This window comes from Alosa alosa, chromosome 18 (assembly GCF_017589495.1).
Source record: "Alosa alosa isolate M-15738 ecotype Scorff River chromosome 18, AALO_Geno_1.1, whole genome shotgun sequence".
NCBI classification, from domain to species: domain Eukaryota; kingdom Metazoa; phylum Chordata; class Actinopteri; order Clupeiformes; family Clupeidae; genus Alosa; species Alosa alosa.
The window spans coordinates 12,532,757-12,542,216 of NC_063206.1; the positions used below are offsets into that span (position 1 = coordinate 12,532,757).

General features: G+C 45.2%; 1 non-coding gene across 1 annotated transcript; it reads right to left on the reverse strand.

Moving 5' to 3' along the window:
• Positions 1-9,100: 9,100 nt before the first annotated feature.
• trnat-ugu lies at positions 9,101-9,173 on the reverse strand. Its single transcript has one exon. It is a non-coding gene; the product is annotated as a tRNA-Thr (tRNA).
• Positions 9,174-9,460: the final 287 nt, after the last annotated feature.

Consider the following 9,460-nt stretch of genomic DNA (forward strand, 5'->3'; position numbering starts at 1 on the left):
AACCCCAACAACAAGATCCAGAAAGTTTCCCATATAAAAAAGAAGCTGTGATGTGGTTGGGGATCTGCTCAGCTTTTAGTAAGGTGTTTGTGTGTGTGTGGGGATGAGGGTTGGTGGGATCTGGCAGGTTATTTAGTGTTGGTGAATGTTTTGCCTAAAGTAAAACCCTCCACTTAATCTAGCCCTCTCCACCCCAAGACCTTACTGCTGCATGCTCAACCTCCCTGCTCTCTGGTATCCATTCTGAAACAGACCCCTGGCAGAATGGCCCATGACCCTTTGACCTCAAAGTGTTAGTTGCTCTTATAGTGCACATGCCCCCCACACACCTTCAAATGTTGGCTAATGCATCCCTGAGGAACAGGCCCAAACAGGAGCACACACGGTCCCCTCTCTCTTCCTTTCCCACCATTTTCTCTCTGTTTTTTTCTTCCTGTTTGTATGGACATCCCCCTTTCCCTCCCATTACCCCTCTCTTCCCTAGCTCTCTCTCTCTCTCTCTCTCTCTCTCTTTCTCATTGGGAACGGCGTCCGTCGCAGCCAGAGGGAAGAGAAATAATTCAAACTTGATGCATATTGCAAGCGCTTGGGTCAGCGGTGCGGCCTGGGCCGTAATGACACATTAGTTTTCTGGAGTGACCCAGCCGCCTGCCGCTCCTTGATAAATAGCCCCGGCCTTGGAACACACTCCCGTCTGCCCGCTAGCTCGCTCGCTCGCTCGCCTGCCTGCCCGTTGCTGCCCAGTGCCCGTGGTTCACGAGCACCCGAGCCACGCTTGAAAGGAACTCGCAGTGTACAGAAAACGGAATGAGCAGGGGGGGCTGTGGTATTGGAAATGGGGGGAGGGGTGTGGAGGGAGAAAAAGAGACAACATTCCTTTAGGTAACAGAATGTTTTCATTGTTTAATATTTAATCACATTGCCGTCCAGCATTCTGAGACTTTTCTCTCTTTTTTTGCATACTGTATATAAAAATATATAATTAATGTCTGAGAAGCACATAAAAGAGAGAAACTGAGAGAGCAAGGGAAAGAGAGAGAGAGAGAGAGAGAGAGAGAGAGTTAGAGAGGGTTAAAGCGAAATTTTCACAAGAGCTGGAAAAATCATTTGTTGTTCTGGAGAACAAATTAATGCAGATGATAAAAGGAGATGCTGAGGTGATGTGTTTTTTTCTTTTCTCCCTCTCTCTCTCTCTCTCTTTCCCTCCCTCCCTCTCCACCTCTCTCTCGCCGCAGCTCTCAGATCATAGATTCTTTTGTTTCAAAGGAGAGTCTGATGGTCATTTTGCAGTGTTTTGATTGAACAACACTCACCTTCAGGACTACCTGTGCTTCAACAGCATCCTCAGGCACTCTGTCTAATAGTTTCACTCCATCACTCCCTAGCTCAGCACTATAGATCCCAAGCACCGGCCCACTCTCAGCACTTTATCTTCCCTCTGCTTAAACCCCCCTCCAAAAAAAAAACAACAACAACAATCTAATGTATGAACCCCCAAAAATCTAACACATTTTGCCCTCTCGAAATAGATTGGCTGTTTCAAAGGGGTTCAGTTTCTTTCTGATGCACTCAGGCAGTGCTGTGTGGAGATACTTCAATTAACCAGCGCAAAACAGCGAGCATGTATCTGCCTTTTGAATCCTGCGCACAGTGGTCGGCCAATCTGTGTTTCTGTGTTTCGTCAAGGCACCCGTCGTGTCCAGCCAGCCGGCCAATGATCGTCCAAATGGCGGGACCTTAATTCCGTCCACTAGGTCCCATCTGCGGGGCGTGCCACTATCTCCGCCCGCTGCTCTTGCCGGTTCCGGCAGTTTCCGCTAATCGCCCCCATAAAGATTAATCTGTCTCCCTCACCTCTCTCCTGTAATGTTGTCACAGCCGCTCACCTAAAATTTTAATAGGTTTTTTAGCAGCGCGCCATATTCCATTCTGAAAGGGTCACTAATGACCGTCCGTGAGCGAGCGCTCAGGGAAGGTGTGCATCTCTCTATGTGTGTGTGTGTGTGTGTGTGTGTGTGATGGGGAGGGGGGTGGTGTGTGTGTGTGTGTGTGTGGGGGGGGCAGAGTGACTGTGACCCCCCTGTGCAGTCAGAGCTCAATGGCCTCATTCTCAATATGCCGGCCCTCTAATTATCCTCATTATGCCCCGGGCGGAAGCCACCGGGCCGACCACTGCACTTAAAACAAAGAGCCGCTCTGGCAGCCAACTTCACAGCCAGGGGAGAGAGGGAGAGAGAGGGAGAGAGAGAGAGAGAGAGAGAGAGAGAGGGTGGAAAAGTGAGATGAGAAGGAAAGAAGAATGTAAACATATCTTCCACAGTATTGTCTTGCCTCGCCTTGGCACAAGGCAGCGGAAAAAAAAATGGTGTTATATAAATGTCTATTTGACATCTTAGATAGATATGCCTGGTACATGAACAACAAACATGGGTGGAGATGCGTTGTGGTACATCTTTGTCCACCTGTGTGTATTAAAAAAATGCTCTGTCATGTTGTTTGTGGTGTGTGTGTGTGTGTGTGTGTGTGTGTGTGGCGTGTGTGTGTATCTATGTGTGATCAGGTGTTCACACACTCTAATCCAACGACAGCTGAAGTTTCCTCAAAGACTGGAAAAAAACAAAAAACAAGGAAACAAAACAGTATACAGTTTGGAATGAGTTTGTGTGTGTGTGTGTGTGTGAGAGAGAGAGAGGGAGAGAAAGTGGGAGAGTGTGTGTGTGTGCGGTACAAAGCGACATCAGCCCGCCCTCACATTTATGCCAGCTGTCCCTGGGCCTGGTCTTGCAGGCCTTTGCCGAGGGTGCCTGACAATCAGTTCTTCCTCCTTTTCATCCTCCTCCTCCTCCTCACTTTGAACTGGGGGCCAGGGAGTAGGCTCATGGCAGGTGGAGGGGAATTTGCCCAGCTTTGACAGGGCAAATGCATTTTTTAGTCCTGCCTTTGAACGGCACCTTATCGATGGCGGCCGCTAAGCCGTGGCGTCTCTGAACTCTTGCTCTTTAGAACTGGTGTACACATACACACACACACACGCACCCACCCACACACACACACACACACACACACACACACACACACACACACACACACACACACACACACACTGATGCTGGCACATGCAAATGGCTCCAAAACAGGCATCTGATAATACTATTGACATTTGGGTCTGCAGATGCCAGGTTTGTGTGAAGGACTGATGGATGGCACGCACACACACACAGAGAGAGAGAGAGAGAGAGAGAGAGAGAGAGAGAAAGAGAGAGAGAGAGAGAGAGAGAGAGAGAGAGATGTGTGCTTCACCCACAATACATGTCCTCAGAGAGAGAGCCACACCCATACATAAACACAAAACGCAAAATCAATTAATTCTTATGCTCAATTAGTTTCACCACAAGCTAATATAAAGACTCACCATATAGTTTGTAAATATTGAGTCATCTTTCTGTAAAATAAGTTACAATAAAAACACCTTAGTGCCTTACAAACAAATCTCATGAAAACCTTCCAATGGCAGAATATTCATTTAATTTGTTTCCGTGGCTCTTCTTCAGCCAGAGTTGAGGGGTCAGCTCTGACTACGTAGTGCTAATTGTGTCAGGGATTAAACCGGTCTGCTGGAGCAGATTAAACTCAAGGCTGAAGTCAAGTACAGAGCTACAACATCGTCAGTTATAAAAAGACTGGGAATTACAGAGAGAGAGAGAGAGAGAGAGAGAGAGAGAGAGAGAGAGAGAGAGAGAGAGAAACGAAGTGGGAGAGGGAGGGGGTATCTCAAGGTTTTACTAAATACACCAGGGTGGAGGAATGTTCAGTTTGTCTGGAGAGAAGGGAAACTGATTAAGTTCTCAGGATGGAAAGAGAGAGAGGGAGAATCAGAGAGAAAGAGAGAGAGAGATGGAGAGGGAGAGTCAGGAAGGAGAGCAGGTCAAACTCGCACCATGGGAGTCTCTCTCTGGTGTGCTATCGCAACCTGTGGTGGAATAAAATAATCTGCTTGTGACAGAAGATATCTCCCAGTACTAAGCCTCAGCAGATTTCATGTGATGAAGTCGGGCTCTGTCACTTCTGTCCAATGGGCAGCTGAAGTGTGTCATTAAGAGCACACAACTCTCTCTCTTTGTGTGTGTGTGTGTGTGTGTGGAGGGTGAGAGAGAGAGAGAGAGAGAGAGAGAGAGAGAGAGAGAGAGAGAGATATGGAATGACAGAGAGGGAGAGATGGAAAGGAGGAGAGAGAGTTAGATAGAGAAAAAGTGAGAGAGGGGGAAGATGACATATATAGGCCCAGCACCCTCCTCTCCGCTGTCTGACACTGACCCTTTTCATTAAAAGCTGATTAAAACTTTTAAAAATCACTGTTTGCCCTCTGAAGCTGATAACCTCTACAACACTGGAACATAAAAGAATAATGGCCAGCTACAAAAAAGGGGGACAAAGAAATCCTTGCCTAAGCTAGAAAAGCCCAATTGGAACATTTTAGAAAATTAATGAAATTTTAGATCAAATGAATAATAAATTAAGGGAAAAAATGAATTATAAATGGGAAAAAGTGCTCTTACTATCAAACAGTACTAAAAGAACATGTAATCCTCCACAAGCTTGCAAAAACAGGGTCAGGTTCAAGCCATGCAAGTTCTGAGCAAAAACAAAGGTTTATGCTCTGCTCTCCTTTGAAGATAATTGAAGCGACTCTACTTGAAAGGACCCGGGCCCCAGTGCCTACTGAGCGGGTGATGCTTTTTTTTTTTCAAAACTTGTTGTTGTTTTTTTATTGTATTTTATTTTTTCCCCAAACAACAATGGGATTTACTCGTGTGGGAATGCTATTTCCACCAAAAAATCACATCAAATGCATTCTGGCTCCAGTGTAGCCTGTTAATTAATGAAGTTCTCTAAAGCTCCATTAAAAATGAAATAATCTTAATAATAATATATGTGGAGGGGGTGGGGGTCTGTGCTGGAAATATGCAAAATGTTTTATGCCACAGGAAGTTGGACCATTAAAAGTTGGGCCAAATTGAAAAGAATTATGAAATGAGCTGGTCTTTTCTCTGAATCTCCACAGCATGTTAACAAAATCAAAACTTAACATGGCAACTCTGATTAATCAGAGAAGAAAACACATCTATATTAATCTCCATGCATTCTCCAACTAAAACTAAGACAGCATTATTTATAGCCAATATTAATCTCAATTTTCATTAGAAATGCTTTAATTATTCCCATGCATTATACATGAAAAGGAAATAAGAAATAAGTGAAGTGAGGGGTCACCCAGTGCTTTATGCACAGAGTCCAATGAATACATTAAGGAGTGGTTTATGTGTGTGGCAATTTGCATGATCTCCTTTGTGAACTGATGTTGTAACATCACTGAATATTAAAAAGCCAGGTAAAAAAAATATTGCGGTTGTTGGAAAATGATGCAATGCTCAGCTCACACTGTAATAAGTGTAGATGTACTTGGGATGCACACTGCAGATAGATCCACAGCGTTTACTCTGAAGGGAAAGTGCAGAAGAAGTATCGAACAGGGCCAAAGTCAAGAAACTTATCTGTAGGTGAGGATGATAGATGGTGCATTGCAGCATGGTGGAGAATAAGGTGTATAAAGCTTCTACAGAGTTTATAATCCCTCAAATACAAAGTAAACGGGCAACTGTGTAAGTTAGCATTTGTATATGTATGCTGCATGTCCTGACTGCTTAACCCAGAACACAAACAAACCAAGATTTCAATCACCATGGGAAGTTTAAATTCTATTGTGCGGCAAGACGATCATAGAGTAACAGATGTCCAACAGTTCACCTGCTCCGCCAAACACCACTGTCTCCACATCCTAAGTGCTTAGTCCTAAGTCCTAAGGTTGTGAGGTCGAGTCCAGCATCATAGGATTGTCATCTCAGAGTCCAGCATCGTAGGATTGGCTATCTTGGTTACTCTCTGGGTGGTGCAGGGTCTGTGTGTTCTCTCCTGGAGTGCACTACATTTTTTATAGGGCGTCATAAACTACAGAGGGCCAGAACTGGTTGTAGAGGGTCATTCTCATCTGGACGTGTTGTGTCAGGGGCATTAAATGGTTCATTGGTAGTAAGGGGGTGCTGGTGATGGTGGTGGAAGAGGTGGAACAACCGAGGGGCAATTGGCCATTGGTCACAGCAAACTAACCACCATGTCCAACCTCTTCGTCAAAGGGGTCAACAACCGCCCTCAGCAGAGTAAGTTTATCAGGGAAGCATTTTTATGAGTGTGCTGGGTGTGTTGGCTTTGTCAGTGAAGAATGAGCTAATGAACTTGGCCTCACCACCTGACACAATAGCTTAAGGATCTGCCTGTGTCACAACTCTGCTCATAAAACAGCTCTGACAGGCTCTGGTGGGAACTACCACTGACCACTGAAGGACACAAGAGGAGAAACAGGACAAGGGCAGTGGAGCTGACAAAAAAAAGCCCAACTCATTTGGTTTTGACTACTGTCTCGACAGGGCCCACATTCCTGTGAAGGCATCATCATATCTGTGTGATGATTAATGGAAACCCCTGTCAGGTGAGGTCATTTCAGGCCGTGCCGGTGCCAAGCGGAGCTGTTGTGTTGTGGCTGCGAGCTGCTGGTGGGTTGGTGGCCAGCCAGCGTGGCTGGGATGCCACGAATGAGGAAAGAGTTTGGAATGAGAGGCCAGTTTGGGCCGAGACGTGAGAGACCTGTCTGCATTCTTTAGGGGCGGGGTGACCTCAGGAGACGTCTTGAGAGTGATCTATGGGAGTTGTCGAAGTGGGTGGCATGGGAAACTGACAGACAAAGCGATGCTTTTACGTTGTTCTTTCTCCCATTTAGGAGATAGCTTTGTCCAGTAACTCTGCTGATGAGACAGTGAGGTTGCAGACATGTTATCTGTTTGTCTGAATGGGATCAAACTGGTGACCTTGGGGATGTCCCTCACTACTATTAAATCACAGGGTTTGCAATCAAGGTTAACAAAAAACTTTATACAAGTTAAAACTGAAGCACACTTTAAATTTATTTGTAAATATCTCATGTTAAATGCATGAGAAACTGACTTTATCCTTGGCAGCATTTAGTCTCCATTGTGTTCCCCTGTGTTCATCCCCTGTTTTGGTGAAGGCCTGGCAGATGTGGGCTCAGAGGGTTAAATGTGTAGAAACGAGAAGGTTAAAAGCAGATAAATGGAAACAGGGAAGATGCCCCTACAATAGTATTCGTTGGCTCACAGCTTGTTACCAAAAGTGCTTTAATAATTAATATGGCTCCCTCCCCTGTTCGACACTCTGTCTTTGATATAAGGTTACTGTGCTCGGGGTCCTGCCACAGGAGAAGGCTACGCAGACAAACCTTTTCAAGTTTTTTTTTCTCCACCCCCCTTTTTTCCTTTCTCTCTCTGTTCCTTTTTAAAAGTGCCCAAACGTGCGCCATGCCCTGTATCTTTTCAAGAATAATGTCAATCAAGGAGCGAGAGCACATGCGAGAGCAATATGTTTTTTGTTGGCATCAGCAAAATCTTGTATTTCAAATCTCGCCGTAATTGGACTGGCTTCTCCGGTTACTTTTAAAGGTCTTGCTCCGCCGCGGTCCATTTTTAAAGAGACGCGCTCATGATTTGAATAAAATTCAAATGAAAGGTCAAAGATGTGTTTTAGCGGGATATCATTAACAGAATTTCGGCCCGCCGCTCCGAAGTCTTCAAATGAGATACAGGGTGGTGCACCCTGGGAGGCACGTAGCGTGTATCCATCGGCGGAGCAGGTCAGAAAAAAACAAGAGGCGCCAATGAACCACACACTCTGATAGCTGATGTAATACATGAACAAGCTCTAGTCTACATATCAAACAAGAATGCCCTCAGCAGGCAAAGCCGCCCTTCCACACACACACACACACACCTTGGTCAGTTGAGTTCACACACCCTCATATATTTTATTGTAAGTCTATGTGTGATACCTCTCTTGCCTTATGTCCAATCTGTCTCATCTTAAATGCCATTATATGTCCTATATCCAGTAAAAGTTTAAAACACTGGTAGCTCCATACATACTGCGTGGTGTAATGGGGTTGGTAGTTTGTGAGATCCACGTTGCATGTTGACTGCAGGGCCTCTCACCAACTGCCTGGTATGGAGTAAGCTACAGGCTGCGTGCCGTGGGGTGATTTATGGAAGTGGCAGTTTTCTGTGTGGTGTGCGCTTGTGTTCCGGACAGTCCTCTCGGTCTCTCTCTCTCTCTCTGACTCTCTCTCTCTCTCTTTCTTTCTCACACACACTCAAACACACACTCACATTCTCAGCGCCTGCCCAGGCTTGGACACTGGTGAGCCCTAAGCCGTTTCTCCATGCTCTCTGCAGTGATGTTTATGCTGGGGTTTTTTTTTCCTTCACTGTGCGTTGAGGCACCTCACTCTGTGCCAGGGATGTGGTATTCCACTGGGCAGATTTCACATCCTAAAGACAGTGGCTGTGAACTGTCTCTCTGCTATACGCACCTCATCAATTCATTTCCTTACATTTCCAAACAGCAATTTATTTTTTTTTTTCCCAAGTAGTGCAAAACGCACATAGAGAGAGTGAAGATGCATGTCAGTTTCGGTGTTGGATTAAAGACTGAATCCATGAACCTGTGACAGCCATATTTAACTAGTTTGAGCTATTGTTTAGCCAGCTACATGAGGCTTGCATAGGCTTTTTTTTATCAAGTCTCACTCATTGACAGTGAGACACATGCCATCCCAGATCCCAGACTGACTAGATAGATAAATATAAGTTAGCAAGCATACAAGTGTCCCTGTCAGACAACAGTGGCAGACAGTTACATATGGGTCTCTTTTCCATAAATGGATTTTTGTTACAGAATGTTTGTAAAAAACAAAACTGAAGATTTTGAACAATGTTGAAATTCCACCAGGTGATTCAATATTTCATGTAGGAGCAGGTTGGTCTGAATTCCAGGAAATTGGATTACTACTAGGGTTAGCTAAACACAAGCAGTGCTATTTCACTGGTTATGGGCTGCTTAGTCTGTGTGTTCAGTTTATTTACTGTTCGACAAATACACAAGTATCACATATCTAACAGTCCAAAACATACAGTTCAGCAGGCCCCAGCGAGAATTGAACTCGCGACCCCTGGTTTACAAGACCAGTGCTCTAACCACTGAGCTATGAGGCCTTGCCTTTGCCTTGTAGTTAGGTACAGTATGTAAAGCTCTCAGCTGAGTTCCACACCCATTTTATAAAGGCGGAGCAGAAGTTGGTTTTCCACAGTGACGTTGCTCTGTGTGTGTGTGTTTGTGTGCAAGCAGACAGACAGGTCAGACAGGTAACCAAGGACCCAATGGTCACTATGAATGAGATCTATTTGGCCACAATTCCCTACGGTGTGTGTGGAGAAAACCAAGCACTGAGCTGCACTGATGTTTGTCCTTCTTTATGCTTCTCTCATCCTCTCAAAGGAAC